The 13,358-nt window shown below is 48.0% G+C and overlaps 1 protein-coding gene across 3 annotated transcripts in view; it reads left to right on the top strand.

Annotated features, from left to right (window-relative positions):
- DPYSL5 (dihydropyrimidinase like 5) overlaps positions 1-13,358 on the top strand; it is a 101,538-nt gene that overhangs the window by 25,662 nt on the left and 62,518 nt on the right. The window contains exon 2 of one of the 3 annotated variants that reach the window (XM_053201110.1): positions 6,111-6,230. The exons of the other annotated variants lie outside the window; for them this stretch is intronic. The gene's annotated coding sequence lies outside the window, so the exon portion shown is untranslated. The remainder of the gene's footprint in view (positions 1-6,110; positions 6,231-13,358) is intronic. 3 annotated transcript variants of the gene reach the window in all.

Below are 13,358 nucleotides of genomic sequence, written 5' to 3'. Positions count from 1 at the left end.
CGTTGGAAGGCCCAGTGAGACGTTAAATTAGAAGGATCCAATAGGCCGTTAGACGTACCTATTAATGGTGGTTGAATAAATGTACGAGAGACGTTAACTTGCTAGTGAATTGCCCGTCCTGGCACAGACTTCCTCAGAGCCCACTCTAGTGTATTCTGTACTACTGCCCCCTTGACCCGGGCTGTTGTCGATTCCACAGCTCGTTTATGATACAGACATTTTCACAATCAAGTAGTGCAGAGAGATTGAGTCCTGCTGCAGTCCCTTTCTCTGAGACAACTGCAGTCACTAGTTTAGTGAATAACCTTTCCAGTGTTTTATGCAGAAAGCTTGTTTATATATGTGAGTTTTCACATATGTATGTAAGTGAAACTTATGTATAAGTGAGAGGTCATATTCATATATATTCAAATATATATGAGATCTCACCTATGTACACAAAACTAGAGGCACATACCATGGGGTCTGGTTCTGTAATCTGTTTTCTCCACCCAGTACTGTATCGTATATAACATCCCATGTCAGTACTTAAAGATCTACGTGATCCATGGGGCGCCTGGTGGCGCAGTCGGTTAAGCGTCCGACTTCGGCCAGGTCACGATCTCGCGGTCTGTGAGTTCGAGCCCCGCGTCAGGCTCTGGGCTGATGGCTCGGAGCCTGGAGCCTGTTTCCGATTCTGTGTCTCCCTCTCTCTCTGCCCCTGCCCCGTTCATGCTCTGTCTCTCTCTGTCCCAAAAATAAATAAACATTGAAAAAAAAATTAAAAAAAAAAAAAGATCTACGTGATCCTTTTCAATGGCTGCATCGCTGTCTAGTGTGTGAATGTACCATTATTTATTGAAACAGTCCTTACACTGACACACCCTAACCTTGTTCTCAAATCATTAGCTGTCATAACAGCAGAATAATTATATAATTATATATAATGTTATGATAACGAAACACCCTCATAATCCATTTTTGTGCAATGGTCCGATTATTTCCTAGAAGAAATTCTTAGATGTGGAACGCCCATTTTAAGTTTTCATGTAGATTTTTAGATTTCCTTCTGGTAAGGTTGTATCAGTTTGAACTCCTATGAACAGCGTATGAGAGTGCTTGCTCCTCTCCCCGTGGGCATTATTCTCTTTTTTCTGTGCCATTACGACAGGTGAAAAATGTAATTTTCTTGTTTTCACTCACATTTCTTGGGTTCTTAATAAGACAAACATCTTTTCATTTGCTTATGAGCTATTTACGCCCTCCCCATCCCCACGGATTTCCTGTTTATATTTTTTGCTTACTTTTTCTTTCTTTTTTTTTTAAGCTTATTTTTTTGAGTGAGAGAGCATATGAGGTGGGGAGGGGCAGAGAGAGATCGGGAGAAAGAGAGAATCCAAGCAGGTCCCGCGCTGTCAGTGCAGTTCCTGATGCGGGGCTTGAACCACGAACTGAGATCATGACCTGAGCCGAAATCAAGAGTCGAATGCTTAACTGACTGAGCCACCTAAACACCCCTCCTGTGCCTATTTTTTCTACTGGAGTACTTATCTTTCTCTTAAACCATGCAAACATGTCTTAACAAGTTTTTGTCTTTTTCTTTTTTTTAAATCTTTTTATTTATTTTTGAGAGAGAGTGACAGAGCACAAGCAGGGGTGGGGCAGTGAGCGAGGGAGACACAGAATCCGAAGCAGGCTCCAGGCTCCGAGCTGTCAGCACAGAGCCCGATGTGGGGCTCGAACTCACAAGCTGTGAGATCATGCCCTGAGCTGAAGTCGGACACTTAACCTACTGAGCCACTCACGTGCCCCAGTTTTTGTCTTTATTAAAAGTATTTTGTGGCATCTTCTGCTGTATTACAGTTTGTTGTTGTTCTATAGTCACACCTGCATCAATCTCTTCTTTTCTGGTTTCTGGCTTTGGATTATGCTTAAAAAACCTTAACCCATCCAAAATTTATAAACATATCTTTCTGTGTGTCCTTCTAATACTCTGTCCTTTGAATTTTTATGTAAAATGCAAATCTAATCATGTCCCTTCTTTGCTTGCCCTCCCAGCAAGCCTTAGAGTCCACACTCTGAGTGTGTCCCACCAGGCATTGAATGGCTGGGGCTCCTGGGGCTCCTCAAATACACCAGCCATCCTGAAGGCACCCAGCTAGGTCACACCGCCCTGCTTCTGTCTGGAATGCTCAGGTTTGGCTCCCCCAGCCCCCCATGGTGCACTCCTAAGCAGCCGTCAAGACTGACGTCCAAGGCACTTCCTCTGAGGAGCAGTCCTCTATCCCACTCAGGGTGAAGTGCTTCTCCCGCCCCGCCCCCCTTCCTGGTACTGACACAGCCCTTCTCTTAACTCATATTGAACTTTTTGTTCGTGCCTTTCTTTGCACTCCAAACTTGGGAGCTCGTCGGGGGTTGGTGCAGTATTTGGCACTTAGCATAGTACCACGTAGGTGCTACGAGTGTCTCTGTGATCCTATTGGCAACTTACAAGCTCAGTATGCTGACAGGGCGGAGGCCGGGAGACCAGTTAGAAGTATCCAGGTCATAGTGATATCATCTTAATGCAGGTAGATGATAGGGCCCGAACCGAGGCAGTTGGTTCGGAGAAAAAAGAAAACGTAAGTGGGGCGCCTGGGTGGCTCAGTCGGTTAAGCGGCTGACTTGATTTCTGCTCAGGTCGTGAGCTCGCGGGCTCGAGCCCCACGTCAGGCTCTGCTGTCGTTGCGGAGCCTTGCTTGGGATCCTCTGTCTGCCCTCTCTCGCTCACACTCTCACTCTCAAAATAAATAAATAAACTTAAAAAAGAGAGAGAGGATGGATAAGGAACTGGCAATGCCTGAGTAGAGTGTTTTGTCTCAAGTGTCTCCTAAGTGTTCAACGCACGAGTGAATCAGGAGGTTAGCCCATTAGCGCAGTCCAGACCTTTGATCCTTGTATTATTTGGTGTTTCGAATTACCTCTACTCCTTTTCCTTTCCATGAAGCTGTGTGACCTTGACTAGTCATTACCTCCAGTCACTGGCTGTCAAGTGGAGACAGCCCCTCATCTCCAAGAGCAATTGTGAGGTGGTTTCCATTAAATGCCATGTGTTAAGAGCCTTAGCACACTGAGTAGCATTTAGTAGGTGTTGGTTTCCTGCTCCTGCCATCTCCTTACCTTGATTGGGTCAGTTGCCATCTTCTGACTGATCTAAAGGGTTCCTAGAGAGGGAAACTGAAATCGGCTTTCTTTCCTGGGCGTCCATAAAGCACAGGCATGCCCCGACAGCTGGTCTCCATCTGTCCACACCAGCTCTCTGCTCTGCTCTGCTCTGTTCGCCCGTGCTTCCATTCTTACTGTCTTCCCCAGTCTGTTCTCCCTTTCCTCCGGAGAACCCACCAGCATTCAGTCCTTTCTCGGCCCTGCTCCTTTTCTATTCCATAGGCACCACCAGTTTAGCCCACCATATCCTCATGCCCGGATTACCATAGTCCCTGTTCTCTCAGCCTCCACTCAACCCGTGCCAGGCAAACAAGTGGGGAGATCAGCCCCCAAACCACGTGCTCATCCCCTGACCAGACTCAGGATCCTGCTCTCCGTGCTCCAAGTCATCCTGGGCCACATGGGTCTCATTTGAAGGCTGGGCCTCTTGCTCTGCGCTCCTTGACCTCCTACCCTGGCTCCCCAAGCTGCTTGCTCAGCCCAGTGTGGCCTCTTGGCCCCAAGGCAGTTCGTCTGCTGGCTGTGCCGAGCCCATACCTGCTTATTCTGCCTCCTGTCTTTTTTTCAGCCCGGCCAACGCCAGCTTTGTTCCTCTGCCCTAAGCTTTGTACCAAACGCCCTCACAACCAGCATGGAACTCTTCTTTGGAGAAGCCTTCCTTCCTGTTGCTAACAGCCCCTTACTGTGACTAACCCTTTGTGCACACAGACTGCTTCTACCCCGCTCTCTCTGCCAACCCTCGCTTCCTTCAGCTAGCATTTAATGAGCGCCTCTGCATGCCGAGCCCTTAGAAGGATAAAGTGATGCCTGGGCTCTGCTCTCAAGGAGCTCCAGTCTAGTACGGATGAATTCCAACCCACAGTCTCCTCAGCTATAAAATGGGGATAATAATGCCTAACCACCTCACAGGCGGTTGTAAGATTTCTATGAAATTATGTGGGAGCCTGACACACAGAGAGCTCAGTGGTAACGATGGGCTGATGGTGCTGACATCCACTTCACAGCTGAGAAGATGGGTGTGGAGCCGTTAGTCACGTGGCTAGAGGCGCAAAGGCAAGTTCAGGGCTCCTGGCACTGCTCTACCCATCCCCCCCTCCATTTCCTCTTCCTGCCCCCTCGCACCCTTTGCTTCCCCATTTGCTCCTGTTGGCTGCTGTAAAACAGGCCACTGAAATGCAGACACAGGCTAGTGGCCTCACTGCCCCAGTTGAGGGAAGCTGATTATATTCACCCCAGGCCTGCCTTCAAGCCTCCTGGGACTGCCCGCCCGGCCCGCCACTCCAGGCAGGCATGGTGCTTCCCACACAAGCCTGGGGGCATCACCCATGAGAATTTGCCTCCCACGGGAGATGATGGAGCTCACAGTGGTTCCCCGCCTTCTGCCCATCTCCCCAAGGTTGGGCTCCATTAGCCATGCATTTTTACAAGCACTGGGGAGATTTGCTCTTCAGGCTCCAGGGATTCTGGGTTAAGGAAAAAGTACCTCCTTCACATTAGTGATGGAGGTGAATCAGGTCCGTAAGAAGGCAGCTGGCAGCCACAGGCGCAGGAAGGAGGATGTCATTGCCTGGGCGGAAGCGTTATTGGTGAAAAGTCAATGGCAGGTGAAAGCACTTCATTTGGGGGAGAGAGCTGGAAACACATCTGCGGCACAAGATGAAATGCGCGGTACCTCTTTGAAGGCGTCCCACATCACAGAGGAAAAAGTCTGTGTCGTTCTAAAATCTGTTGGAGTCAAAGTAAGGAAGGAGATTGGTTTGTCCTAAAGCCCAGTCCTTTTAAGAAATTTTCCTGGAGGTGGCCAGGATGATGGCAAGATTTCCTGAAAAGAAAAGGAAACATTTTTTGCACCGTATTTCAATTTTTTTCCTAACAGTATAAAACAATTTATGTAGTTTTAAGTTACCATTATTATTTTTCATTATAAAATCTATGTAATATTATACAGGAAGTTTGAAAAATTAGAGGAGTAAGATCACCTATAATCTCATAAACACAAACCTTGTTATTTATTCTCACCTTGTCTGTTGTTTTTTTTAATTATTTTTTTAATGTTTATTTTTGAGAGAGAGAGAGAGAGAGAGAGACAGAGTGTGAGTGGGGGAGGGGCAGAGAGAGAGAGAGGGAGACACAGAACCTGAAGCAGGCTCCAGACTCTGAGCTGTCAGCACAGAGCCTGACACGGGGCTTGAACTCACAAACCGTGAGATCATGACCTGAGCCAAAGTCAGGCACTTAGCCGACTGAGTCACCCAGGCACCCCTCACCTGGTCTGTTTTGTGTGTGTGATATTTTTACATAATTGTAGTAACACATTGCATATCATTCCGTATATTGACATGGAGTTCTTTTTTTTTTTTAATTTTTAAGAGTTTTATGAGATACATACAGAAGAGCGCAGAAAATGTCTAATTTAAAGAGTCATTTAAAGCAAACACCTGTGTAACTCCCACCCTTTTCAACTGAAAGACTAGAACATTTGCAGCTTTCCAGAAGCTTTCCCCACCAGGTGCCTCTGCCCAAACACAGCCCCTCCCTACCCTCCAGAGATAACCACCCACCCTGACTTTTATAATAATCCTTTCTTTGGTTTCTCTTCTTTCTTCAACTTTATGCCTAAACACTGTAGCTCACTTTTGCCTGGTTTTGAAAGTTCTTAAGGGCTTACACTGTATTTACTATTTTGTCTCTTGCTTTTTCCTTCAATTGTTGTTGGGGAGATGTTATATATGGCGGTAGTTAGTTCATATCAAGTTTTAGTTTAAAAGGGATAAATAAATAAATAAATAAATAAGAAAAGGTAGAATTTTTGTGTATTTTTCACTTAGTATCTATCCCAAATCTAGAGTTTATCAGGTAGCCCAGATTTGGGACACCTTTTATTTTATTTTATTTTATTTTACTATTATTTTTTTTTTTAATTTTAGTTTTTTGAAGTAGGCTTCATACCCAGCGTGGAGCCCAAGGTGGGGCGTGAACTGGCGACCCTGAGATCAAGACCTGAGCTGAGATCAAGAGTTGGATGCTTAACCCACTGAGCCACTCAGGTGCCCCAACTTTTCTTTGATTTGATTTTATGTTTTAAGATTTTATTTCTAAGTAATCTGTACACCCAGTGTGGGGCTCGAACTCAGCACCCTGAGACCAAGAGTTGCGTGCTCCACTGACTGAGTCAGCCAGGTGCCCCTGGGATACTTTTAGTTAGGAAAACGCATTCTTTTCTCCTGCTTTTACACCCCCCACCTGAGAATGGGGGTCTCAGAGAAGAGTCATTCCCCACCCCCCTTTCTGGCAGTGGCCGCTGGCCTCTCCGTCCTTTGGCTGGCGTTCTAGGAAGCAGCCACTCTGGAGGCCCTTGAGCTGCAGCTGGTCTCCTTCCAAGAGAGCTGATGGAATTATTTCTGGGGCCTGGAGACAGCTGGTGAGAGCCTGGAAAGCACAGCAGGGCTGAGGAATCTGCCAGAAGGCCCGCCTGGGGAAGGGCTATGCTGGCGATAGTGGCTAGCAGTCACAAGAGCCTGGTGTTTTCTGGCTGAAGCCTCAGTCCGGAGGTTGGGACCCTTGTCTCCAGCGTGTTTACACCTCCCTGACCTTCGTCCGGGGCCCTGGAGCAGCTAGCTGGGCTCACGGGTGGGGATTGACTCATATTTACTGGTATTTGCTGGTACTCGGTCTCCCCCAGCCTCAAATGAAAGCCCCCTGACCTCAGTGAGCAGACGAGCACTTGAAAGGAGAAAGGGCATGGGCCGCGTGCACCTGGTGCCCCATGGCCAGCCTGTTCTGTTGCGGCGCCATGCCCGCTCGCAAGCACTCAGCTTCCCCTTCCCACAACTGCCCGGTTTCTCACACAGCTAACCTGGAACAGGCGGTCTGCGGCTCCATTGCTTACCACCCTCTTGGGCTAATCCTTTGGAATTTTACTTTTGCCCTCCGTGCCCTAATGCGCGTGGCCACGCTGCGCCAGGCCAGGTCGGATGAAGCCACGGGATTAAGACTTCTTGCTCGATCTTAGCCTAAGGACTCCCCCCAAGTGGGTCCGCGTACACCTTCCCCAGAAGCCAGGCCCACCTTTTGGGCTTCACTATAGCAGCTCCTTTGTCTTTGTTTGTTTGCTTGTGTGTTTGTTTTTAACCCTTCTTAAGAAGAAGCCTTTGTTCACCACACTGTCACCCATCTTATGGACAGATGGGTCCTCTTTGCCTGCCTGCCCTCCCAGTGTGGCCCAGGTGCTGGACTCTTATGGCTGACGGCTACTGGTTGAAGGGTCCAGCGTGACTCGGGGTGGGCATAACATCGGCCACAGCCTGTCCAGCCTCTGCCCTCTGTGTGCTACCCTTCAGCCTGACTGGCCCTTCTTCCTGCCTCCAGGTCCCCCCCCTAGTCCCTGGGGATGCCTAAGCCCCAGATCCCCCTTTTACCTTCCTTTTACCCAGTTCTCCTTCCCCGTGGCTGGGTTCCGCCTCCAGAATCCCTCAAGACATTTTGCACGAAACTCCTAGGTGACCCAAACCAGGCCCACCGCTCAGACCAGCCCTTGATGCTGACAGTGGCCTAGTTGGGAGAGGAATTCAGGAAGAGTCTCAGATTTCTGGGCGGGCCATTGGGAATGATGCAGCTGGTTTTGGAAAGGTTGAGTGCATGTGCCTGTGGAACATGCTAGTGGAATGGTCAGTGGGCATTTAGATGTTAAAACGCACTCACATCCTCATTATTAGCATGGAATAGGTTCCAGATTCCTGCTTACCTTAGAAAGCACGGTACTAAGTGATGAAGAAGTCAGTCGTCATAAGGCAGGTGAAGTGTGATCCTGAGATGTTGGGGAGAGGAGGTCATGGGGTGGGAACAGCTGTGATCTTGTCTTTTTTATTTTTCCTTGTCACCTAATTGTTATTTATCATTAGTCCATACAAATTAACTGGGGAAGTGGTTATGTCTGAGGGTGGGGGTGGGTGGGACGAAAGAGGTGTGGGGACTTCAACAGTAGTGACAATGGTGAATTCACAGGTGTTTGTCACTTTTCTTTATACCTGACACGTATGTTAGAACTACTGTTTTAAATCTACTCAAGAGTCGATAAAGCCAATTAAGAATAATAAAATTATACGGCTTTCATATTAGTTAAGAATTATTTAGTGCTGTATTATTTAGAAAGGCAGTTTACTGAACACTTAAATGTATTTAACTTACAGCCTTGGCTGTTTCCCACTCACCTTAAACTTCCCTTTGTGGCTTTTGTGTTCTGTTGAATCTTTCATTTGTTCTCATTTATCATCTCAAAGAGAATCCCCTTCCAGTACCATCCCAGAATGCTATAAGGGCAATGCCCCGCCCCCGCACACCTGTCCCCAACCCCCCTTTAGGGTCGGCTTTCCCCCTGCTCTGTTTCTCTTTCCTATATGCTGATCAGAAGAAGAAAAGCAGCTGTGTATTTTTTTTTTGTCTTCTAACCACTGCCACGTATTGCCTTTTGATCCTTTGGCAAATGTTAGCTGCTTGGAGCAAAGGAAAAGCCACATCATTCAGTGTAGCCCCAGTGACCAGAACTGGCTTCTCCTTCCCCTCCAGTTAGCACTCCATTCACCATTAGGGTTGGCTGAGTAGGTCCTTCATGTCACAAGGTGGATGTGTAGCTCTTGCTTTGCACATCCCTTCATATCACAGTGACTGAGCGTCTGTAAAATCACACATTCTTCTTTGGATTTGACCAAAAGAGGACATGTGAGTCTTAAACCAAGGCCTATTAAAAAGAAAATACATATGGGGCACCTGGATGGCTTAGTTGGTTAAGCGTCTGGCTGTTGATGTCGACTCGGGTCATGATCTCGAGGTTTGTGAGATGGAGCCCCGCGTCGGGCTCTGTGCTGACAGCGCAAAGCCTGCTTGGGACTCTCTCTCTGTCCCCCTCTCTCTCTGTCCCTCTTTCAACATGAATAAATAAACTTAAAAAAAAAAAAAAAAAGCCAAGAGAACATGACCTGAGCCAAAATTAAGAGTTGGACACCTAAGGGACTGAGCCACCCAGGCACCCCTTTAACAAGTTAGTTTTAAGGTCTTTATGCAAGAAGGATCCCCTTGGCACCCTTCTGGCCCCATGTGTCTTTGTCGAGCCCCAGAGTCCCCCGGCATCCTCCAGCTGAGCTGCTGGCAGGAGGCAGCTGTGCAGGACAGACCTTGCAGACTCTCCTTGTCTCGCACCTCCCTGCAGGCACAGGGGAGCTGGGAAAGGTGATGACAGACACAAGCAATTTCAAGACACAGTGTTGGGGTTGGCATTTCCTTGGCAGGGCTAACCCTGTGCGCCTTTTAGGAGCTTGGGCTTGTGTGCATTTCATGAGCGAGAAGCAGCAGCTGCCATAACCTTGACTGTCCACCCGGCAGGATCCCCCCGCTGTGCAGTTCTGCACTGGAACAGCTTACAGCACTAAGCGGGGCAGAAGGGTGGGCGGTGCAGGAAATTTTCCTTTATCCAACAAGACAGTTATTAGGTAGCAAATAGCAATTATTGTCACTGTTTTAAACATAAAGAGGCTTTCTCAGGAAAGACTGCACTCCCAGGTTAGACAGGGCTGTTTCCCCAGCTTGCACATCACCTTGTCTCTGCCCCAGCACTGGCTCAGGAGCATGAGGAATCCATGCCACGGAATTAGGAAATTGGGGAATACAAGCTGCATACAGTTGGATGAATCTTGGCATATCAAAGACATCCACCATCTTGCCGTGGAAGGCATCGTTGCTTCCCCAGATATGTTGTAGAATTCCTCAGATCTCCACATTTGCAGTTTACCGGCCCCCCTGTTGGTGCTGGACTGCTTCCCTTCTATTCAAGGTCACCGTTGCTAAAGTCCAGGGACTGAAGGGAAAGTCAGGGTAGACTTGATGAATCTATGCAGCTCTAGAATTCCATAGTTCTGATTTATTCCTTCTAATACCGTTTGACTGTCTGGCATTTTTCCATTTCTGCCTGGGAGGACAGCCATGTGGTTTGAATTCTTTCATTTGCATAGACAACATAGCTGGGTGATCAGAGTTGTTGGTTAGACAAATGGGAATGTGGAATACTGCCAGAAGTCCTTAAAGGAGGTGACATCTATTTTAAGGCACAGTTGTCATTTAATGATGATTTGATGATAATGTTCATTTCTAATGTAGTATCTTAGCTTAGGCCGCTATAATAAAAATACCACAGACTGAGTGGCTTAAACAACAACAAATTATTCCCCACGGTTCTGAAGACTAAGAAGTCCAAGATCAAGGTGCTGGCCAATTTGTTTCCTGGTGAGGACTCTCCTCCCGGCTTGTGGATGACTACCTTTCTCTCTGTGTCCTCGCACGGGGTGGGGGCCCAGGCAGGAGATGGAGAGAGAGAGAGAGAGGGGTGGGGGAGAGAGAGAGATCTCCTGTCTCTTCTGATGAGGGCCCCAACCTCATGACCTAATTCCCTCCCACAGGCCCCAGCTCCAGATACTATCATGTTTGGGATTGGGACTTCAACATATGAATTTTGGGGGTGATACAAACATTCAGTCCACAGCCTATATGGCAAGCCAGTGGCCCAGACATGGGCTCTGTCTACGCAGTAACTGTGTTTGGAATAAACGAGTGATTTGAAGCATCACAAGTAAGTAAATCTGATACTGACCATGACCATGGATAAGAATGTTTTCTGAATATACTGCCCCCGCCAGAACAGAGGGAAAGACCGCCATAGCCCGTGGCACAATTGTGCTCAAAGCTTTTCCCTTCTGAGGGACTCTCCTAAGGGAGCCAAGGTATATTCCCCACTCACCCACCCCCTTACCCCATTATGTTCACGAACTCGTCTGTACACAGACAGAAGGCTTGCTGCAGAAAAAGACGCCAGAACATCTTTTCTTCCGTTTAGTTTAGCAAAGACTAGCAGGGAAATCTGTGGGAAGGTGGCGCTAATGAGGTTACTGGGGGAGGTGAGAAGCATAATGAGTGTCAACCGTCAATGGTGAGGGAGGCTAGGTGGGATGAGGCATCTTGGCCACGTAGACAATTTGGAAATCTAAAATTGGGGGGGAGGATACTGGTGTAGCAAGACAGTCTCACCATCAATCATCACACAGCCGGCTCACTCACTCACAGCTCTGGTCTCTGGTACACGGGTCAGAGACACCCAGTTTAAATCAGTACCCGTGGGGGTGCCTGGGTGGCTCAGTCGGTTGAGCATCCGACTTCAGCTCGGGTCATGATCTCACGATCCGTGAGTTCGAGCCCCGTGTCGGGCTCTGTGCTGCCAGCTGAGGGCCGGGAGCCTGCTTCGGATTCTGAGTCTCCCTCTCTCTCTGCCCCTCGCCCGCTCATGCTCTGTCTCTCTCTGTCTCAAAAATAAATAAAAACATTAAAAAAAATTTTTTTAAGTCAATACCTGCTAATTTTTTTTTAATGTTTATTTATTTTTGAGAGAAAGAGAGACAGAGCGTGAGCAGAGAGGGGCAGAGAGAGAGGGAGACACAGAATCCAAAGCAGGCTCCAGGCTCTGAGCTGGCAGCACAGAGCCCGACGCGGGGCTCGAACCCATGAACTTCAAGATCATGACCTGAGCCGAAGTCAGACGTTTAAACGACTGACTGAGCCACCCAGGTGCCTCTAAACCAATATGTGTTAACTTTGTTTTCAGGTTTTTAGACAAGAAGTATATCCTCTACACTTTAGTTGCTCTGTAACACAATTTGTGTCTCTCTCACCCACTAGAGAGAATGAAATTAGAGTATTTTTTTAAAGTTTATTTTAAGAGAGAAAGAGAGAGGCGGAGAGAGAATCCTAAGCAGGCTCCGCACCGTCAGTGTGGAGCCCAACATGGGGCTCGAACTCACGGAACCGTGAGATCCTGTCCTGAGCCGAAACCAAGAGTCAGACCTTAACCAACTGAGCCACCTACGTGCCCCAATTAGAGTATTTTAGTGCACACAAATGTTCATTTTAAAAAGACAATCTCCGAGAGCATCACGGACAGGGAGCGAGTATACTAAGGAACCGTGCTATGATATTATCCAAACACGACAGCACAGCCCTAGAGTGTTCTGAGGCCTCAGTCGCCCCAAAAGGCTGAAGGCCCGCAGGCAGTTCTGATGACAACAGTCCCTACTCTGAAGCCGAAAGTCTGCCAGAGGGTGGGGGAAGGAGCTCAGAGCATCCACCGAAGTGGCTCCACCAGGCGGCTTGAGATCCAGGCTCTGGGTCGCACGGCCTCCATGTTGGCATATGGCGCATGGTCGGGGATGTCGGCCCTTGTGTTAGTCTGCTCAGGCTGCCACAACACAATACCACAGACTGCAGGGCTTATACCATGAAATTTATTTTCTCACAGTTCTGAGGCTGGAAGTCTAAGATGAGGGTGTCAGTGTGGTAGGTTTCTGGTGAGAACTCTCTTCCTCGCTGGTGGACAGCTCCTTTCTTACAGGGCCTTTTTTCAGCGCTTATGCAAAGCACATGGGGGTGGTGGGTTGGGGACTCAGCCCTCTGGTGTCTCTTCTACTAACCTTGTGGGATCAGGACGGCACCTTATGACCTCCTTTAGCCTTAAAATGTTGCTTAGGGGCTCATCTCCAAACGCAGCCACACTGGAGGTTAGGGCTTTAGTGTATGAATTTTGGAAGGACGCAAACTTTCGGTCCACAACAGCTCTAGACAAGTGTCTGGCTTTCAATCCCTGCTTTGTTACAAGCTAGCTATGTGACCTTGAGGACGTTTCTTTAACTTTCTAAACCTCAGCCATCTCTGTGGCAGTAATGGGGCAGTAATGGTATCTACGTCAGAGCGTTGTAAGGATCAGATAAGATCATGTGTGTGACAGGTTTGGTGAGGGCCCAGTGTACAGGAGGTGTGCACTAACTGTTAACATTATTAACAGGGTCCTCTACGTTCTGAGAATGAGTTCCCTCTAAAGGTATCCTGGGAATCCAGTCCCTTCAGAGCTGGGTTAACCTTCATGGATTTCTACAAGGAAGATGAAAAGACAGGTTGGGTCGGGGACCCAACCCAAGGGTTCTAGGGAAAGGATTGAGTGTTACAGTCGGTCGTAGCTCTACCCGCTCCTCCCATAAAGGAGGCATCGGGAGGAACTGAGCCCTCCACCTGAATGAAGGGTCACATTGGATGCCTCTGGCTTCTTTTTAGCTTTAAAAAAAAAAAAAGCTTCTCAACGTAAC

The sequence above is a fragment of the Acinonyx jubatus genome, chromosome A3 (assembly GCF_027475565.1).
Source record: "Acinonyx jubatus isolate Ajub_Pintada_27869175 chromosome A3, VMU_Ajub_asm_v1.0, whole genome shotgun sequence".
Classification (NCBI taxonomy): Eukaryota; Metazoa; Chordata; class Mammalia; order Carnivora; family Felidae; genus Acinonyx; species Acinonyx jubatus.
This window is presented reverse-complemented; position numbering and strand designations above follow the sequence as displayed.